Below are 16642 nucleotides of genomic sequence, written 5' to 3'. Positions count from 1 at the left end.
AGTTCTCCCGTCTAAAGCAGTAAGGGATATTTAGGGGAAGAGCATAATGTTTAATTTCCATATCTAGCTGTAGTAGATTGAAAACCAGAACAACTGACGTTTATTTTCCATATGCAAGAATGTAGGAGTTTAAAAATGAAAACCTGAGAAACTTGTGTAGGAAATTGAGGTCAGACCAATCAATCAGGAATCTAAAATGCACAAGTAAATCTACAGAGATGGGTAGAACATAGAGTAATCTATGCACAGACTGTGTTGAAGTTGTAGCTTGGGGCAGCTAATTAATAGGATCATAAAGCTCTTTTGACATTAGCATATTTTTAGTAAAAAAAAAATAAAGAAAAGGTTTATACAATTTTTATTGGACAGCCTGTAAGAAAAAAAAATAATTATAATTATAATTATAATTATAATTATAATTATATATATACACGGCATGGGAACATGCCATATATATATATATAAAATTCCAGCAAAGTTGCAGGAATTAGGTTAGCTGTAAACGAACAAAGAATGTAGCTTCCTGACATGTAGGCAGGTTGAATGTTTCAGCAAGAACCCGACCGAATATTTTGTTTTGATACCACATGATTTGAGATACATCTTAGCTTTTGTAATTTGTTTGTATTGCAGTATCTTCAGTGCTGCCATGTAGTTTTCAAGAGTATGAATTTAAGCTTTACTTTCAATTGCATTTTGTTTAATAATCCCTACACAAAATCCCCAGTATTAAAACGAGTAAATAAATAAATTCCAGAGGAAAAAGCATTTACTGCTAACACTAACTGTGTGGCAACGAATCTGTGTTGCATGAGCCAGCTTCACAAAGGACACTGAAAATCGAGTTCCTCACCCATGTTTAGGCTCCACTGAGAAATAACACTCCTTTGATTTCTCATCCCCTGGGATATTAATTATCTCAGACTGGTGTTTATTACTTGATTCACTGATAGCAATTCCATTTGCCTCAGTAAATTCTCCTCTGAAATCATGGCACTCAGGAAGTCAAAAAGTTTGTTTTAATCTCTTGCAGGAGCTGCCATTTACACAGATGTACACAATGCTAAAACCCCTCTAAAAGTCCCTCCCAAACATTCAGCAGACTCTCAGTAAATCAGATGATAATGCTGTCTTATAAATATCTGCAGATAGCACATGAATTGTTCTCAAGTTCAGGCTGAGTATAAGAGTGGTTTAAGTATTCTGGAAGCTGCTTTTCAAAACTTAATTCTGGGGCTCAGTATATTTCATGGTCTAAATGGTGTCTGGGAAAATAGCCTTGCTGTGAAGAGCTTATTAGCACCAAAGGGGAAATTCAGCAAGGTAAACATGCTTACTTCCAAATAAATCATGTAATAAAAGAATAAGATGATGAACTTTTATTATTCCATCAGCAGACGTCTATTTTCAGGTTACAGTACTGTTGGTCCTGCTGTATTGTTGGGAGTTTGAAAATCTCTTTTTCTAGTTGCTCATTAGAGTCTAAACATGCAAAGTCTTTTCCCAGAGATGTCAGGAAGAAGAAGGGGTATTCTGTGCTGCTGGCAGATTAACTGGATTCTGAGTTGTGAGCACAAGGTCTTCATTTCAGGAAGTACAAGCAACTGGGGAACCTCAAGCTACACTGTCCAGTGCTTGTGGCAGTCTGTGAAATATCAGGCTTAACAGCCATAGAGATGACATCTGTTTTGGTTCAGGCTGTGGTTATTACTGACATGCTTGTTTTAAATGGATGGCATCTGTTGCCTTCTCCTAAATGCTGCTGGAAACTGTGGGGGGAGGCACAGTTCGGCTTTCTTACCTCAGGAGCTTCACAAGCCTGGACATTGCTGGCAGAGCTTTCACCCCAAAACCTTGGGGCACAAGTATTTCCCCCCCCCCCCAGGAAGGTAGGGCTCACCTGCCATCTGCTCCCTTGTATGCTGGAGAGCCAAATAGCTTGCTCTCCTCACTCACTGCAGGAGGGCTCTTAGTTTCACAAGTACCACCATGTGCATTCTCACAGCTGGAGGGAAAAAAGTGGGCACTGCTGCCGGGCACATCTGGGCCACAGAGAGCCACAGCTCCATGCCTTCAGAGAGGGACACCAGCAGGAAAGACATTTCATACACCCACAACAGAGAAAATTGGTTTATTTAGTGAGACAGTTGGCAGGAATGGTTGCAAAGTTGTGCCCTGCAGCACCAAGCACTGCAATTCCCTAGTGCACAAGGGGAGTATGGACAGAATTAAAGATCTTTTTAACTACTGATTGTTATTAAACACTTCTAATATGAAGACAGTTTATGCCCACCTGACAATCCTCAGTCATTCACCAAAACCTCCACAGCAGGACAAGCCACTATCTGCATTTTGTCTTCTGATTAGTGGGACCTGGCTCATTCAGAGCAAGTGAATGAGGCTTTTAGCAAGATAAAATCCAATTCATAAAGCTAGCGACCAATCAAAACCATACCCATGTTTAGCAGAGACCAAGTATTAGTTTGAGATAAGAACACCATATCATCCGTGTTAGAAAATGGTCCTCGAGTCATGTTTAGGTAAGAGTCCCAGAGACCTGTGCATTTAGGAGAACCCAAGAGGTATTCAGGGGTGGAAGTCAGCTGGGGGACTACAGTCTTCCTGTCTAAATGCTATCAAACATGTTTGCTGGAGGCAGGAAACCCAAAGCTTTTCCAGGAGAGACCTGCAATCTACAATCTATGACCTAAAACAAGAGCGTGACTGAGCCAAGCGGTCTCACTCCCAGGCCCTGGCTGAGGTCAGTTTTGCTGCCAGCTTCCATTGCAGCTCACGCCACAAACAAGGTTGTGCTTCCTTCTCGGGATGCAGGCAGTCTCCTCTCTAACGCCTCTTCAGCTGCTAGAATTAAAGCTTCCCTTCACGGCTATTGTGGCCTCCAGGAGGCTGGATCGAGTGGCTCCTGCAGATGGCATCTGCATCCTAGAGATGGAGTGAAATCCAGGCTAGAGCACAGCAAGAGTCTCACTTGATGCAGCGCATCGCAGAGCAATCAAAGAAGCTTAGACAAACTCCGAACCCTCCTTCTGTCACTGCTTCCCACTTGCATCCTCCGTCTGCAGCTCTGTAGCAGAAGAGGAGCTGCTCCAGCCCTGCTGTCCTGGCCTCTTTGGCACAGGGCCTCTCATGTATTCCCTTTTAAATGTACACGCTCTACTGCCCACTTCCAGGTGCGGTCAGAGGCCTGAGTCTTCAGCCCCTCTTCTTTGCTGCGTTGCTACTAAAGTTTTCTGCAGAGGCAGAATCGATTGTTTGTCAGTGGTGGCTGTGCAGTCCTCACCACCCCACCTCCAGAGCAGCCCACACAAAGCAGTGCCTGCCCTGCTGCCTCTGCTGATCAGCCCCGAGGCAGGTGAGGAGTCGCTGGCTACAAGCCCAATGTCCAGGGGAGAGGAGTGCAAGAGGAGGCTGACATCTCCCATCCTCATGGCGTCGCTTGGGCAATTTCATTCTGTTCACTGGTAACCCCATGCCCTGCTCCCTGCTCATCAGTTTTGTGCTGAAGGTTGTTGCTGGGAAGTGCGGGGAGGACGCTGGGATGAAGACGCTGGGATGAAGGCTGCTAGGCTTGAACCAAACCCGGGGCAAGGAGGAGGAGGGGGAGGAGGAGGAAGAGCAAGCGGAGCGGATGGCGCATCCTCCAGAAGAGGGACAGTGACAGCAGGATGTGGCGCTTGCTGGAAGCATTCTCATAACCAGTTGGGGAACAGCTGTGCTGATTTTAATCCAACTGGACTGAAGTGCCTCCAGAAGAGCCATAAAGTCCTTTGATACCTACCGCCTATGCAATAAAATGTTAATCTCAGCTGAAAGCCTTTGTTCTCTTGGTAGTGGTATTTTTCTGTTTAGAGGTAATGGAGTGCTGCCTCCAACCAGAGGCCCCGCTGTAAAATGGATGTGCGTGTGGGACAGAGGCTGCTCCTGCTGCAACAGCCTTAGCATCTGAGAGGTGACAGACGGCAGGGGAAGCCCCGAGTACCAGCGGCCGCCAGTAGCAGTGGCACAGCACAGACCTGCTGCTGCCGCAGCACTGCCCAGTGTGTTGCAGACTCCCTGGCACGGGTAGTTCCCTGAGGAGGGACGGTGCTGTGCCTCTGGGGAGTTTTGCAGATGTGTAGTTAGAAAGTCTAAGTGAGCGACCAGGGAAAGTTCAAAAGGAGCAGGCTGAGGTTTCAAGGGCAGGTGTGAGGTAGATTCTCAATAACACATGAGAGGAGAGGCCATGAAGGGCTAGAGGATCATTTCTAAGCCATCCTTGCGAGGTCAGTAGTTGATGTCTCTCCGGGAGGTCACAGACTCCCATGATATATCTATGGTCTCCTTGGATAACGGATCTAACCTACTTAATACAGGCTTCTAGCTGTGTTTGCAGCCTGTAAGTGCCACTGCTCCAGTGGTGTGTGCCCCGTACACTTACAGCCTTGCTCTCAGCAGAGCTCAGTGACCACCTGCATTTGTTGTACGTAGAACAGGCCTACCCAGACTCAGATAGTGCCCCCATAAGCATCCAAGAAACCTGTGATGAATTTGACAGAAATGAACCGGCCTTTCTGTTTTCCTATCTGTTGTGTCCCATCCTTCAATCTTCTCAGTCCCCTCTCTAGAACTGCTAGCTCAGAATATATTCTTTCTATTCCTTTGCAGGGAATTTGTGTCCCAAGGATCCTTCAAAAGCAGAGGAAGTGGGACAACTGGACACTTTCCTGCCCTGCCACATATCAGATGCATAGATGTGAAGTGATACTCATATTCTATTCTGTTTCAGAAGAGTTTAGACTAATTTCTCTCAGATTTTTTCTTCATTTCTTAGGCCTTAGGAGAAATCTCCATGCCATCAAAAAGCTCTTACCATCAGCAGGCACCTTCCATACCATCAGATTGAAGCTCACAGCATCATCTAAAATAGCAATTTAGAACCAGTTTTCTTGCAATACTGTTGAGTGCCCAAATTACTGGGATGTTTTCTATAAGTGTTTGCTTTTACAGTTAAAACCCTGCGCTAACGCTACTGAATTTTCCTGGCTAAAGTTCCATCACTGACAAGAAAGGTTTGGCCCCTATTTGATGTTCCTTGGCAAAAAGAATTGTATTTCTGAAAATGTTGTGACTATCTTCCACCTAATACAGTTTGCTGAGATATCTCATTTGGGAGAGGGCACTGGAGACGCTCCTCATACTGCCTGCAAGAGAAGGCCGGGAGGCCATAGTGTACTTCCATTATTCAGCACCTCCTGTTTGTGTGTTGATGATCTCAGCAATGATCTGCCACCTCAGACTTTTGTACACATTACTTTCAGATTCTAAATAACTCTTTACCTTTCTAGCTGTTGTATATTTCAGCCTCCTAGTGCATCAATAGGCTCCATTATCACAGAATCACAGAATCACAGAATCTCTAGGTTGGAAGAGACCTCAAGATCATGGAGTCCAACCTCTGACCTAACACTAACAAGTCCTCCACTAAACCATATCACTGAGCTCTACATCTAAAAGTCTTTTAAAGACCTCCAGGGATGGTGACTCCACCACTTCCCTGGGCAGCCTGTTCCAATGCCTCACAACCCTTTCGGTAAAGAAGTTCTTCCTAACATCCAACCTGAACCTCCCCTGGCGCAACTTTAGCCCATTTCCCCTCGTCCTGTCACCAGGCACGTGGGAGAACAGGCCAACCCCCACCTCGCTACAGCCTCCTTTAAGGTATCTGTAGAGAGCGATAAGGTCGCCCCTGAGCCTCCTTTTCTCCAGGCTGAACAAGCCCAGCTCCCTCAGCTGCTCCTCGTAGGACTTGTTCTCCAGGCCCCTCACCAGCTTTGTCGCCCTTCTCTGCACCCGCTCAAGCACCTCCATGTCCTTCTTGTAGCGAGGGGCCCAAAATTGAACACAGTACTTGAGGTGCGGCCTCACCAGAGCCGAGTACAGGGGGACGATCACCTCCCTAGCCCTGCTGGCCACACTGCTTTTTATACAAGCCAGGATGCCGTTGGCCTTCTTGGCCACCTGAGCACACTGCTGGCTCATATTCAGCCGACTATCCACCATCACTCCCAGGTCCTTCTCTGCCTGGCAGCTCTCCAACCACTCCTCTCCCAGCCTGTAGCTCTGCTTGGGGTTGTTGTGCCCCAGGTGCAGGACCCGGCACTTGGCCTTGTTGAACTTCATGCAGTTGACCTCAGCCCATCGGTGCAGCCTATCCAGATCCTCCTGCAGAGCCTTCCTACCCTCAAGCAGATCGACACACGCACCTAACTTGGTGTCATCTGTGAACTTACTGAGGGTGCACTCAATGCCCTAAATTATGCTGTTATCTTTGTTGCTCTCAGAATCTAAGGCTGAGGTGAATTTTAGGCATAGCTTGTTTCCATTACTCTCTTTATTGGCATTTTCAAGCAACCATTTGTCTTCAATATTTGCAGCTGCATCCTGAAGGATTTTGAAAAGGTACATGCAATATTTTCCTCTCATGGGAGCTTCTTTTTTATGCAGGGTTTTCCCCCTCCTCCTGCCTATTTGAAAAAAAAAAAAAAAAAAAAGTTTCCACTCCACTGCTGACTTGACAACATGAAAAGCATCTCACAGATGGGCTGACTCTCAAAGAGGCAAGAATCTTAAAACCCAGCAGATCCTAGTCTAAACCCCACCGTTTCCCGGCTGCATTATGAATCAGTACCCTGATGTAGTTTCTTTCCCACTGCAGTTTTCAGCATACTCCATCTTTTTCATTTCCTCTGTAGCTCTACTTACAGATGGCAAACTAATCACTGTCTGAGCAATGCACCTCAAAATATTTGTTTATGCTGAATGAGTCTAGCTGGATTTTCTGTTCACAACATCTGCTGGTCATGTTAATCCGTACCAAGGTTTTGTTCATGGTACTGAGCTCAAAGCACAAATCTATTATTCAGGGTAAAGAAGTAAAACTGTAGGAAAAACACAGTACGAGCTAGCTGTGACCTAGATTGTGAACAAGTGCTTTCTGATGGTGTTTCAGAGGAAACTAATCTCACACTCAAACTGAATTATGAACAGCTTTATCTGTGCCTGAAAAAAATTTATTTCTGCCTCCATCCTTGAGCAGCAAATCCCTAACGACCTGTTCTTACACACAAGCTCACCTACAAAGGCACAGACTGCAGAGAAGCAGCCTTACAGGGCTTTTCTTTCTCCAAAAGCAAAACTGCTGCTGGCTATAGGCACCAGAGGTTTATCCATATTTTTCAGAGGTTTTCAGAATTTTAACATGCAAAATAGCTAAGGTAAAATTAAAGCCTTAATTAGCAACTGCAAGAGAATGACAGAAGACTGATAAGGACACCGCAGCAATCACCACAAACCCCGGTTACACTGTGCTAACCAAATTTCCTGTCCCATTGTGTGGAGTAACATCCAGTCAATAATACCCCATGTGGACAACAAGATATCAGTATTAGCATTGGAGTGAGATGTCCTCACTGCCTCTTGAGCTCTGGGATCAATAATTACAGGGGGGAAAGAAAAATGCAAGTAGGAAGGCCAGCTGCTCAAAGGATCCTTTTATGTTGGCATAATGTACTGGTGGCTTGCTGCCTGAAAACAGCGACATCGGTACGGCCCTTGGAGAGTGGTGTGTCTGTATCAGCACCGCCAAATCTGCACGCTACGTAGATCATATATGAAACAACTTTTGCCTTCCTCATTCATTTCTCCAAACAATGCTGCCCGTTGCCTTCCTGTTAAAGGTGCTTGTGCATCTGCTCTTGCAAACCACAAACCTGTCCTTAGTGTTTTCCCCCAGACATCGTCCTGTTTGTGCATTATTAAAGCCTTGCTTTTACAAGGGGACAGTCTGATTTAAGCCTCGCTGGCCACTATCACATTCATGCAAGCACTCACTTTGTAAGAGGGACTAGTCCAGAGAAAGTGCTGGCTATATGGACTAGAAATACACCCCACCCTCCTCCCAGGTATGGAAGGATTTGAACTTGCAACCCTCTGATGTTTCCTGTCATTGACTAGGAGCATCCTCCACACCACAGAAATGAGGAACACAACTCTCCTTCCAGTGCTCTCCCAGGACACCTCTGGGTCTAGTCCTGCACACATACACTTGTTTACTCAAGTGGAGTGCCCACTGAAGCTAAGATACAGATGCAAAGAGGAACGAAATCTGCTGTGGTAATTCCTGGCACTGAGGGCCAGGGCTGATGGGCTTCCTTCCAGGGACATCTGGTCATTAACCCTCATGGTATAAGGGCTTTTAGGCCCATTCATTCCAGACAATGGGCTGTATGGTAAGAAATGCTAACTTCATGCAGCAGAGGCTTAATCACACCTTTTGGGACTTTAAAAGCTGGTCGCTATTGATTGAGGCAAGGGTGGTGAAGCGAGGTCACAGCTGCCTTCATCTTTCATACGGGGTCCATGGAGACCACGCGAAGTAGCGTGCAGAGCTCCCTATTGATTCAGGTGGCTTGGCAATTAACAAGCCCTGTTTTCATCTTTCAGCCATGTATCCTTCACCAGATGAAGCCTAGTGGGCTCAGCCAGCTATCGTGGCTGAGCAAAGCAAGTTGGAGGCGCTCTGCTGTGACACCAGATTAACGCTGAGCAGGGCTTCATTTCACAGAAGTGCAGGTTGTCCTGAGACCCACCCTGCAGACTGGACAGATGGGGCAGTGCTGTCATGCCTCTTCCACCAGGCCCATGTTGTGCCAAAAACCCAGCAAAGTGGAAATGGTGTGGCTCTGGAGGAAAGCCTTGCTGTGCAGAGTGCTCAGAGGGGAGGCCCTGAAATGAGGCTGTGTGAATGGCTTCTTTTCTGCGCTGCCCTAATCCTGCTCCTGTCCCGCCAGCTCTCCACTAAAATACGAGCTGGCAACCCACACGTAGATCAGTGGAACTCCGTAGGGACAAGGAGTGTGCCCTCGGGCACCTATACAGACGCTGAAGTTTGGGAGATCCTCAAACTGCCTTTGTAGAGCACCTGGCACAGCACAGTCCAGGGCAACGGAAGGGCTTAGTCCTCCTGTGCCCTCTGCCCATGGTGAGTAACAATGGCAAAGGCACAGACACAGCCCACAGTCAGCTCCGGGGCGTAAAGCACCCGGTAATTTCCCAGCAGGGAAATGGGTGCGTCTCGCAGTACACCACTTTGTTGCTCAAATAAAATAAAAGGCCATTGCATTTTCATAGCCACAGTTTTATAAAAGAGTAGTCAAAGCACACAGTTTATCATGCACACAAATGATCAGGCAGCTAAATGATGCGTTCAAAGTACAAAGATTTCCAGAAACAATAGCGGACTTTACCACATGTTATGGAGAACACAGCATCTCTCATGCAGGCCTCATGCAGGCTGAATGCCTTCTGGCTATTCTTGCAACACTAAGAATGCAAAGACAGTAGTTATTATACTAATGTAAGACAAATGCTGCCCTTAAAGTCACGTATACAAAGGGCACTGTTGCTATTTTTATAGTCAGAAATGCAGTTGGTACTTTACAGACGAACCTTAAAAGAAATTCCCTATGCCCATGCCAGTAGTTTTCCTCAAACCTTGCCCCACGATCTCCCGGTGCAGAAGTGTGCACACATGGCCCACACGTGCTGAGCAGCCTCTGAGCACGTAACACCCTTTGCTTTCAAGTGAGCAGCATCCAGCATCCTGACAGCAGGTCTGAGGCCTTAACTAGGGGAGGGAACGGGCTGGGCAAGGCACCTGGAACTCGAAGGAGACTGTTGCATCTATTTCCAAAGGATAAACATGTGTCCCACACAAACACCTTCCATTTTAGCAGCTCGTGGCTGCAGTCCCTGACCACCCACCTTCCTGTCATTTCCTGCATTCCCGTGCCTTACCCCTGGACATAGTGGGAAAGGCACATCCTGACTTTCGCAAGCAGGGGCAGAGGAGGAACAAGAGCTGCTTCCTTGCCCAAAGGCAACTTGTTTTGGTCTGCTGATTTGCACTGGCTCCACACACAGCGTTCCCTACCCTGCTGTTCCACGGTGCCTCACGTTGGTGTGACATACGTCTCCTCACATTGTGTTTCTGCGGATATCCCTCTAAAGCCAGCTAACTCCTTCCATCTTCTGCAGAGACTCATTGGGCTCCAGTGGGAACATAAGCCACATCTACAGAGTGAAAAGGTTATTTTAAAAAGCACCTCTACTATATGTGTGGGTAACTATGCTCATAAACTGCTTGCCAGGCCTTAATGCACTTCTGTAGGAAGCTGCTGCCCAGACCTCAGTGCCTCACAGTGACTGCACGCCTCCCGCACCGGGTAAACAGGAGGGAGACTCGCACCGTTCCCAGCCAGCGGACACCAGGATGTTTGTACGTTTGCATCATTTATTTGGGGCTGATCTCATCTATTTATGACCCATTTATGTGCACTGTTCTCTTCACCAGAGGCACATTAGCAGGCTGCCATCAGATTCTTCTGCTCCATCCGCCGCAACGAGCGGCTGCCCCCAACTGTCTCCATGGGCCATTGCCCACTGCTGCCTCCAGCCACCCAGCTGTGGCTGCTGCTCTCTGAGAGGAGCTCTGTCACTCTGCCACTGTTGAATCAGCTCCAAAAATTTATTTAAATCCTGTCTGCTTATGGAGACAAATCTTTTACATTTAACCCAGTATCGTCTTCTTCAAGGTATAAGCTTATTCTTCTCACCCAGCAATTTTCTTACCTACTTGCTTTGTGTTATTCTATGATAAAATCTGGCTAAGGGGCGCCCTAATTATTGCAGCATCCAAATGATAGGCTTCAGGCAAAACGACAATTACTTATTCCAAGTAAATTAACATATTCTGAATACATTCAAGCTTAATTTAACAGACCATTATACTTACTACACAAATTTATCACATGCAAATGTTTAAACTTGGTAGAGAGCAACATACTCTTTCATAAGGTATTGGGGTCAAAAGTAAATGCAACCACAATTTGCCTTAACAAGAGCAAACGCCAAACAATTTAGGGACCTAAACAGCAATTTGTTCAACTGCATCAAATTTTAAAAGCATACAAAGAAGCTCTTCCCAGGCTTTTAATTACGACAGAGAATTCAATCTCTCCCTTAAATTCTGTTCCTCAGCCAAAAACAAGAAGAAAAAAAAATGATGGAGAAAGTTATAAACTCCCTCTCTCCTCCTCCCTACCTTGGAACAGATTCAGGGCTTTATTCTGAGGTCTGTCTACGCCTCCAAATACTACACTTTAGATTTTTATCACTTTTATCTATTGACATAACACACAGAATGCTCTCTGGGGTGAGAGGAGAAAGAGCTGTTTGAGTTTTGTACAGGAAATCTTGTGTGCCATGGCATCGATCGACGTGCTCAAATCACAGAGCTCTGGGAGCAACAAGGTAATGATCCGTACCACGGCGCTGCCTACGGGAGCATATCGCATTCCCTTCTGTCACTGCAGCTGTGTCAGCTGCACATCTCCTTCTGCATTTTAGCCTGTCTTTTGAAACAACTTTTAAACAAATTTGGTCACTTTTTAACAAACTGGAAGAAAGGCAAAAAGGTACTGCATTCAGCTTTAGCTATGACTGCCAGAGCTGTGTGAAAACCAGTTCCTCTGGCATGACGGCTGTTTCACAGACACGCAGGCACACACTACACCTTTCTCACCTACTTTTTCCCTTCCTTGAAAATGTAATTTTGTGTTCATCCTGCTTCTGACTCTGGCTACAGGGTGAGGGGAAATATTGCACTATGTTCCCCACCCCATGTCCCAAAGTATCGTCCTAGGTATTTTTTCCAGCAGGATGAACTGAGGGCAGTAAAGCAGTGAATTAATTCACCCTTCTGTTACTTAGACACTAGCAAAGAAGAAAGCTGTGTCCCCAGAATGATCTTTTCACAGCATTCTGACCATTCTCATAGCTGCCCTATGGCTTCATGACCCATTTTAAAGATTCTGCTGCTGCAATAAAGCCAAGGACAGTAACACTGCTGTATAAACCGAGCTAATGGTCACATTACAGGCCTTTAGTGTTCTTCATGCTCATCACAAAGTATTGATATCAAGATCATTAAGGGAATTAGGAAATAAATCACACTTGAGAGAACACGATGCCAGCCATGTCCAGATGATTCCAATTTCCTTCACTAAAATACTTTTGATTAAAACGCATTACTGGTGACGTGTCTAAAAAGGAACTTGGACTTCAGGGTCTGTAATAACTGCAATATGTTCTCAGTCTCCAGCCTTGCCACAGACTGCATAAGCTCAGTGTTAAAAACTGCTGCAAAAAGAGTTATTAGGTGCTTGTTTCAGACACAGACTTCTCACTGCAGTCATTGCTGATGTCCTGGCACACCCTGTGCAGGATCGTCTGCAAATTAAAATCATTATTTAGATGTTCCAGACACACTGTGCACCAGAGTCACACAGTGTCAATTTTGCATAAATTTCCACATATGGAACATTTTAAAAATCTCCCAGCTGCAGCAGGAGAAATTGAAAGGAACAGTTTCAGCAATCAGTAACCTCCTAATAGCACCAGAATCTCAGCTTTTACATGGACAATGAATTATTGCTCAAAAGGTCTCCCTGACTCACGCTGATAACACTGCTTTCTATCAAGAGTGCTTTAAATTACTCATCTTTCTCCAGAGACACTAAGATAAACTCTTACCCCATAGGTGTATGTTCTAGGTTTGTGTCACAGGGCAGAACAGAAGCCACACACAAAAGGATACCAAAGCTTATATTTTACTCACATTAGGTAAAAGCTGTAAGTCATTGGTCATCAAAACTATTGCAGATTTCAGTGATGCTGTTTGTCTCAGCCCAGCCTGAGATGCCCAAAATTCTCAGTGCTTTTAAAAAGGTGGTTTCAGTGGAAAACCCCTTTGACTTTTTGATGGGTCCTGCATTTTTCTGTGTAGGTGGGACGCAAAAGTGAGGAAATTGAGAGAATGGGACACAAGCATGCAGATTTCCAAGGCCTGGTTTAGAGGCAGGCTAGCTGTATGTCTCCCAGCCTGCTGAAGTGATATGCAGGCTCATCAGGGTGTCAGGGAAGGGCCTTAGGCAGTGGACACACAGGGAGAGAGAATCTTTGCTCTTACCCACTGCAGCTATTCCTCTCTGCAGTTTCCATGGGATCGCTCAATTTCCAGATGCACCTTTACCTCCCAGCACTGGCAGCTACTTAGACATGAAAGCTTTAGCCCTTCGAAAACTTTGTGAATTCATCAGACGTATGATGAAATCTTGTGAAGATTAACACTGAGATACGTATCTACAGAGCTTTTAAGAAATTTGTAATTCAGTCAGTCACCAAGACTCTCACCTCCTTTCCCCCTGAGCAAGTGAGCTGTCTCCCAGCGAGCAGCTGGTTTGTGCAGGAGGTTGCAGTATCTAGTACTAGATTGAAGCATTGCCTGCCACAGAAACCATCTCAAGCCTTGCCATCTTCCTCTCCAGTCACAGTGTGATCATACAGCAAATTCTAACAGTGAATTGTACTCAAGCTCATAAAACCAAGGGGCTGCCAGATTCCTCTTTGTTTTGAGAACATGGAGAAACAACTGAGAGCCTGCCACAGATTACATTGGTGGAGCATCCCCGGCAGGCCTCAGATGGAAGCAGGATGACAGACAGAGGACGAGTTTTCAGTTTCAGAACTTTCAGAACTTGGATTTATCAGAGTGCAGCAAGAGTCAGGGAAGAGTGAATTAAAAATTCAAGAATCCTGGTGGGGCTTTTTTGCCTCTGATCCAAACTGGCTTCATGATCTGGGAGGTAACATGGGGAATGTTGAAATGAAGGGACTAGCAGAAAGGACTATGACATCTGTTCCCACCTATGCCTTCACTATTAAAACCAGCATTTTTTCACCACTCTCCTCAGCCAGCCAGCCATCTGTATTATCAAAGAGAAAACTCTACGTTGTTCCACTTCTGACAGGACAATATCCAGACAGCCCATATTTTAACAGGACTCAGAGACTCCGGATTCTGCAGCCCTGTGGTGTTTGGAGTTTCCTGCCAGCAGGAACAGATCCCTTTGCACTACGAGTGCAATAAGTGATCCCTTGAGCTAACGCAGCACTAGCTCTTCAGGGCATGCAGCATGCAGGGGGACAGCTCTGTTCTCATACAATAGCAGCTGCTGGGACAGATATGTGCAAACTGAACAATTCAAAGCAGTATCACATTTCTGGCTAAGACTTTTTTTCCCTATGCTGGGTTTCCCACAGTGGATTATTTTGAATTCAACTTCATTGCCTGATCTGTTTACTGGTTAGGATGTTTATTTTTCATGGAGAAAAGAAAAACAATACATGTTTTATGAGAGCGGCATGAGAACAAAGTATGGAAAACCAAAGGAAAATCCTAAAATGAACTCTTCTTGCCTAGGGAAGAGAACATGGCTGCTCTATCCTAGTATTCCACTCATGTGGAGAAGCTTTGTTTTTGTGAAATGTTACACATGCTCCAAGTTGCTGCAGATAGCTGTATAGCCCCTTCTTTGTCTTACCGTGGCAGGCAGTTGCCATCAGTCGTGCAGTGCACAGCACGGCCCCAAGCCCGCAGACACATTGGCTGGGAGTCAGCTGCCTAATCACAGCCACCTACGTTGTAATGCTCTCACGTTTTGTCCCCAGTCTGCTCCTGCCTCTCCAAAAAAAGGCACAGATTTCATGCACAGGCTGTGTTATACGCTAGCCTGGTGCAGATCTTGTGGATACACAGGTTATCTAAAACAGCTACAGGCACCTATGTTTAGGCGATGGAATACTCCCTTGGCCCCTTAAAGCAGCAGGACTGCTGAGGCAACTGAAGTCAGGGCATTTCTATTTTAGTGTCTTCCAGGGAGGAAGTCTTCCCACCTTCTTAGTTAACTGTAACCTGCTGGCTTTGTGTGGAGAGATACTCTTAACCATAAATAACAAGATGGAATAAAATGACGGAGAAGAGTTCCTGAGCACACTCACTTGTACGGTTCACAACAACAAAGCCCTAAGGGCATTTGGCCATCACGACTGGCCACCAGCAGACCTCAGAAGTTGAGCTCCTTGGGCAGAGAGACATGCGAGACAGCAGACATGCCGTGAGTGGTTTCTGTACAGCAACTGAGCAGCCACCAGCTGGACAGAGGTGAGCTGTTTGTCACCACGACATGCTTGTAACCACCGGCTGCTTCCAGGCCAAGGGCCAACACGCTATCTAGAACACAGCAGCACGAAGGGAAGGAAGTTTCTGCATCTCTGGAGGAGCACAGCTTGCTTGCTGATACACACAGCTGTGAGCAGACCCTACTGCTTGCTCACATGCTTGATTCAACACCTAGAGATGTAGACAGTCTGTTTGATCTGGATGTGGAAAACAGTATCCATAAATGCTGTGGACCCTTTTCAGGTAGCCAAGTGATATCAAGTAGGCAACAAACCCTCTGTGTAAATCCTTAGGTGCTCCATTGTCCTGGCATCTTCGTCTATAGAAGTCCCTCACTCCCATGTGCACAGAATGGCCACCTGAAGCTTTGAGGATCCTACTCTGCTAAGCAACTGTTTAACACTCGGACACTGTGACACCAAGCTTTTGTGGATGCTGGCTACAGCCACCCCACTCTGCTTCCATCACCTCATCTGGAGAGAAGTGAATTCTTTTTTTTTTTTTCCCAAAAAGTGTATAAAACTGTCTCTGTTGGCCACCCTGGCATTGCTCAACTCCCATGTTTCCCAAGGGGCCTAATCTCAGCAAAGAAAGAAAGGGCAGGAGATGACTGCAAGGCTTTTGGCCAGCAAAATCATTCCAAATCCTTGTGTGCCTAGATTGGAAGAGCTTTAAAATCCAGGAGGACTCACAAAATGCAATTTGGCCTTTGCAAAGTTTCAAGAATGAGCCATAAAACTAACTCTGGACCAATTCTGTTCATACAAATTTACCCACGCACCAGTAACTCTAATGTAACTCCATGAAAGGTAATCAAGTGGTGAAGGTTCCACACTGAAATTACTAAAGAAAGGAACTTCTTTCTTGCCAGACTGTAAACAGAGCTTGGGGGAACAGTTTAAATCCTGGAAGAGGAAAGTTCCCAGTTACGCTGAGCAGCTCATATCTCAAGAGTCTGTTTTTAATCATAACCTCTACAACCCAGTTTCACAGCTCGTGCTTTACTGCATGGACAGCAGTTGCCAACTGGATGGAAATGTAAGTTGGTATTTTCCAATTGGTGGTAAAGCTTTCTGAAGGATATTTGCTGGAGCGGCACAACAGCTTAGCATGATCCTTCCTCGAAATGAGACATAGACATCACTGCTTCCATTAAGTGCACTCACAGGCTCTAGACAGTGTGAGTGAGGTTCATACCAATACTTTGCTGAGTCCTCACAGAGTGTACACGAGGGCTACTTTAGATACAGGCAGAAAAGGTAGTTGCCAATTTTCTGGAAAGGCAAAAGGGTCCTGAACCTACTAGCCTTGACTCTGGTACTTGCTCCCTCTTGCTTGTACCAGCCTCCACCATCCACCTTCTCACCCACCCCAGGAGTTGGAAGCAAAGCACCCACCCTACAGTGCTGGCAGGCTCCTGCTGATGCAGAGATATGGCATGAGCCAGCACGCTCTACAACACAGAGCTCTTTTCTTCTCAGCCTTGATGTGGCAATACACAGT

This window comes from Aythya marila (assembly GCF_965140915.1).
Source record: "Aythya marila genome assembly, chromosome: 11".
NCBI classification, from domain to species: domain Eukaryota; kingdom Metazoa; phylum Chordata; class Aves; order Anseriformes; family Anatidae; genus Aythya; species Aythya marila.
The sequence above is the reverse complement of the archived record's forward strand: the minus strand, read 5'-3'. Positions refer to the sequence as shown.